We start from the raw sequence: 6,037 nt of genomic DNA on the forward strand, positions 1-6,037 counted from the left end.
TTAAGAAACACAGTGGGTAAATACACATAACTTTGAGAATTTAGAGACATCTTTGTGACCATTTTCATTTACTCAATGTCTGATTTTCAGGACCTGAGGATCGGACTACCTTAAAGATATTCGGTTTCTAGGCACAGTGTAAATTTTTTGGTGATCACAAAAAGTAGACCTACGAGGACTGTTAAAAAAAATTACGTCCTGAGCTCTATGACGTAAATCTGGAAATTTTTGCTGTAGATAAATTTTTAGCAAATTTGCGAGTTCATTGCATTCGCAAAAATATTTTTCTTAAAAATAAATTACCAATAAGAAAATGTAAACAAAGCAGTAGTCATTCGCAAAATTTTGAAACGTAAAAATTAATCAACAGCATTTTGACCCGAATTCGCAAAAAAAAAAAAAAAAAAAAAAAAAAAAAAAAAAAAAAAAACCGACGTAAAAATTTCCAGATTTACGGTATAACATAGAAATCATATGACATTAAACTTGACTTTCTCTCATGAGTGAATCTTCAATGAATTGATAACAGTTTATGTGACCACTTTTCATCACATATAATTTCATTGTTGGAAATTTGGAAAACAAGGGCTATTCGATACACTGCATTAAATATGAATGGTAAAGAATCGGTTAACCACAGTAAAATTAAACGCTTCATTAAAGCTGCTGTAAAATTTGTTAAGATTCCCAAAGAAATATTAACTAAAATATGTGAAATATACAGCAACCCATGTCTGTTTTACAGACACATGAGCAGGTCGATTTCAGTAAACAAAAAATGATATAATGGACAACAAAAATGGGTACTGTTCTTGGCGACAAGGATTTACAACAACCAATGCTACAATTAACCAATGTGCTGTTTGCCAAATTCAACAAATTATCATTGATGATGTTCGATTGACTTTACTTTAAGACATATAGCAAATTTGATAGGCATTATATAGGGTGTAGTTTACACTGTTTAAAGGTACTTGGACACAGATTTGAAGTTATTATTTTCTCTGTAATATTACAACTTATATATTTTAATAGCATTCCACACAAAAATTAATTAAAAATCTTATTTCATATAAAAGATATTAAAATTTCAAATTTTTTGGCGGGTTTGATTGACAAATCCTTGCACTTTCACAAATTAATTTTATTCTTAATCCTTAGGAAAAGTGGCAATCTCGTTTTGTAAAAACGAAAAATATTAATACTATAATCCAGAAAATTCAGAGTAGACATGTTCGAAAGCAAAACAAACACACAATATATTGTCAGTCCGTGCAGTTGTGGTAAGCAGACTGTGACGATTGAACGCACCCGGTGAATTGTAAACATAAACAATAACAGAACTCGAGCCGTGTTTACAAAAACTGTGTACATAACACGGGTGTGCTTGATTTGCTAAAATCTGTACGCAAGTCTTAGTTCGGAATGACGATACTTGTGAAGGAGTTTTGCTTTCTAACATTTCTACTCTGAATAAAATTACTTTTCTGGATAAAAGTTTTAATATTTCTCATTAATACAGAACAAAATTGCGACTTTTCCTTAGGATTAAGAATAAGGTAAAGATTTGTGAAAGTGCAAGGATGTGTCAATCAAACCCGCCAAAAAATTTGAAGTTTTAATACCTTTTAAATGAAATAAGATTTTTAATTAATTTTTGTGTGAAATGCTATTAAAGTATATGTCGTAATATTATAGAAAAATATTGACTTCAAATCTGTGTCCAAGTACCTTTAAAAGAAACATGTAACATAAAAAGCTTAGATCTCAATGGTCACCCTATAATTTGAAAAATGAGTGAAAACGACAGCGTGTAAGAATGTCAAAACAATAATTCTTAAAAAATTAGAAATTGTAGTTATTTACGTTTGTCTGAAATGCAAACAGATATTGAAACTTGATTGCATTGTTTTAAACCCTCAAAACAACACAATAAGATGCACTTGAGAACAGCAAAGAATTGCAAGAGCACAAAGACAGTTTTATATGGCATCCTCTTAAATATTAGTTTTCAATTTCTGGAGTCTAAAAAATTAGATTTTTGTAACCAAAAAAAAAAATCGATAGGTTTATGAGAGGATGAAACCAGAATCAGGAATGCAATACATTAAATTTCTTCATAACAGCGTCCAAACCCAAATGCACACCCTGGAGATTGAAGGAGTTTTTGGGGATAAACAGAAAGTTAATGATTTGACACACCAACAATATTCGCCAGATCTTTCACAATAGGACTTGCTTTATTTTCCAAACTCGAAAAAATCGACTTTTCAAAAATGAGAAACAGGTCCAGGAAATCAATCCAACACATTTTTGAGTGTAGCCCTTCGTATACTGGAATATGGCAGATCCATTGATTTTTAACTATGGAAATTTATAACCAATAACAAGACATATTCCGATTTCCATTTTTAGAAACAATTGTCTTTGATAAAACCTTTGTCTTTAATTCTTTGTGAGGAATAGTTGTATAAAGTGTAGAAAAGTCAAACTTTTAGAAATTTCTGGCTTCTAAAATTTGGGTGATTTTAAATGTTCTTAAAGGTCTTTTGGATTTTTTGAGAATATTTGTTTTACATTGCTTCCTGCTATAGCCCAGTAAACTGGCTAGCACCTCCTACCATTTTGAGAACGTGGAGTAAAGATAGGGAAAAATTAACCCTTTTGGTAATTCTTGGATAATCCCTATACAGTAATATCTTAACATGTTGGGACCTGGCTTCGGAGCAATAAAACATAAACGAGGTCAGTTTTGATCTCAGTTTTGCTTTCTCAGAAGAAATATAAAGTGGAAAAGTTTGTGTTCAAGGTAAATTATTGTTTGGTAAAAACGTTTGGGGATCCAGGTTGGAATTTTATCAAATGCAAAATTTTGTGAAGAAATAATTTTGAATTGGGAGTAAGGGGCCTGTAAACACTTGTAGGACCTGGTGAGGTTTCTTTGTTCATAAGGGATTTTATGGCATTTAGAAATCATGTATACATAGGGTAGATCGAGATTTTAGTGCTCCTAAATCATTTCCCCCATTAAAAGTGAAAACATCGTCTATTTCATTGCTATTCAAATAACAAAAATGTTGTGATTGATATAACATTCTTTAGTTGCACCAAAAATACGAGGGCTGTTCAATAAATAATGTCCTGGGTTCTCGGAAAGAAGCAAGACTTTTCAATGATTTAGTCTTAATGATTTAACGTAAATATTCTCTTTGAATTAAAACATATATCCATAACATTTTTTAACTGATTGTTTTTAGAACTCATTTTTGAGTATGTCCCTGCGTATATTGGAATATGGCAGATCCTATGATTTCCTGGATTTGTTTCTTCTTTCTGAAAGGTGTTTTTTTTAAGTTTGGAAAATGAGCCAAGTCAAAGGGTGACAGATCTGGCGAATATTGTTGTTTTGACAAAACATTAACTTTCTGTTTATCCCTGACACACCTTTACTCTACAGAGAGTGTGGGTTTGGACGCTGTCATGAAAAAAAAAATGTAGTGGATTCCTGATTCTGGTTCCTTCCTCTCATAAACCTTTCGATATTTTGCAAAAATTTTGCTTTCTAGACTCCTCCAGAAATTGAACTGCCTCCCAAAATAGGAATCTGAACAACAAGACCACTAATATTTAGGAAAATGGCATATAAAAACTAACTTTGTCCTCTTTCAATTCTTTACTCTTTTCAGACCTTTGCTGTTTTTGTCAAGTGCATCTTATTATGAATTTGTTTTGAGGGTTTAAAGCAATGGATTCAAGTTTCATTATCTGTTTGAATTTCAGACAAATATTGATAACTATAATTTTTGATTTTTTAAAATAATTGCTTAGATATTCTAATACGCTATCGTTTTCACTCATTTTTTAAAGCATAGGATGATCATTGAGTACAAAGCTTTTTTACTGTCAAATATTTCTTTAAAATAGTGGGAACTATTCCCAATTTGCCTATCAAATTTGTTATGTGTCTTAAAGTCAATCAAACATCATAAGTGATGACTTGTTGAATTTTGGCAAAAAGAACATTGGTTGTTGTAAGTCTTTGATCCAAGGACGGTACCCATTTTTGATGCCCATTATATCAATATTGTTCATTGAAATCGACCTGCTCATGTGTCTATAAAACAGACATTGATTGCTGAAAATTTCACATATTTCAGTGCATCTTAACAAGTTTTACAGCAGCTTTAATGAAGCGTTTTTTAATTTCACTCTAGTTTACTGATTCTTTACCATTCATTTTCAATGCAGCGTTCAATAAATAATGTCATGAGCTCGATGACATATAACATAGAAATCATATGGCATTAAGCTTGGGTTTCTATCATAATTGAATCTTTAATGATTTGATAACAGTCTATGTGACCACTTTTCATCACATATACTTTCATTGTTGGAAAGTTGGAAAACAAGGGCTATTCAAGACACTGCATTAAATATGAAATTTCATGGTAAAGAATCAGTAAACCACAGTCAAATTAAACGCTTCATGAAAGCTGCTGTAAAACTTGTTCAGAAACCCACAGAAATATTAACTGAAATATGTGAAATTTACAGTATCCAATGTCTGTTTTATATACACATGAGCAGGTCGATTTCAATAAACAAAAGTGATATAATGGGCATCAAAATTAAAGTGGGTGCCGTCCTTGACGACAAGGACTTACAAAAACCATTACACTGTTTTCGAAAATTCAACAAATCACTGATTATATTTGGTTGACTTTTCGACACACAGCAAATTTGATAGGCATCATTTTGGAAGTAATTCACATTTTTTTAAAGACACATTTGACATAAAAAAAGCTTAATACTCAAAGGTCACCCTGTATTCTGAAAAATGGGTAAAACGACAGCTTGTAAGAATATCTAAACAGTTATTTTTAAAAATCAAAAATTGCCTTATCCACATTTGTCTGAAATTCAAACAGATAATGAAACTTGAATCCATTGATTTAAACCCTCAAAACAAAACAATAAGATGCACCTACTAAAACAGCAAAGGCCTGAGAAGAGCAAAGAATTGCAAGAGCACAAAAACAGTTTTATATGCTATTTTCTTAAATATCAGTGGTCTTGTTGTTCAAATTCTTATTCGGGGAGGCAGTTCAATTTTTGGAGAAGTCTAGAAAGCAATTTTTTTGCTAAAAACAGCGGAAAGTTTATGAGAGGAAGGAACCAGAATTAGGAAACCACTACATTTTTTTCATGACAGCGTCCAAACCCACGGGCTATGAAGAGTGAAGGAGTTTTGGGGATAAACAGAAAGTTAATGTTTTGTCACACCAACAATATTCGCCAGAACCTTTAACCTTTGACTTGTTTCATTTCCAAAATTTGAAAGAAAAAAACACACCTTTCAGAAAGAAAAAAATACATGAAATTGTCGGATCTGCCATATTCCAGTATACGAAGGGCCATATACTCAAAAATGTGTTCTAAAACAATTAGAAATTGGATTCAAAATGCTGCGGACATGTGTCTTAATTTATTGAGAATATTGAAGCGAAATCACTAAGACTAAATCATCGAAAAGCGTTTATTGTTTCTTTCCGAGCATCGGTGACATTTTTTAAACAGTCCTCGTGCAGTGTCTCGAATAGCCCTTGTTTTCCAGCTTCTCACAATGAAAATATGAGATGAAAAGTGGTCACATGAACTGAAGTCAATTCATTAGATTTAGTCATGAGAGAAAGTTAAGTTTAATGCCATATGATATCTGTATTGTATGTCATAGAGTTCAGGACATTTATTGAACAGCCCTCGTGCATCTTCTCTATATATGTTTTGAAGATAAATGTTCCATATTTATAACCAATATACTTATTAATTTCTAACAACGTTTAAAATAATAAAATAATAACAAAAAGTTTTTTTGTCAAACAATGAATTAAATAAATAAGCCACTCTAACAAATACAATGCAGAAAGCAAAAGTAATCTTAACTAAGTCTTAGCAGTCAATATATATATATATATATATATATATATATATATATATATATATATATATATATATATATATATATATATATATATAT

Source organism: Saccostrea cucullata, unplaced genomic scaffold, assembly GCF_032062105.1.
Source record: "Saccostrea cucullata isolate Sc308-1 unplaced genomic scaffold, CSIRO_AGI_Scuc_v1 ctg167, whole genome shotgun sequence".
Taxonomy (NCBI): Eukaryota; Metazoa; Mollusca; class Bivalvia; order Ostreida; family Ostreidae; genus Saccostrea; species Saccostrea cuccullata.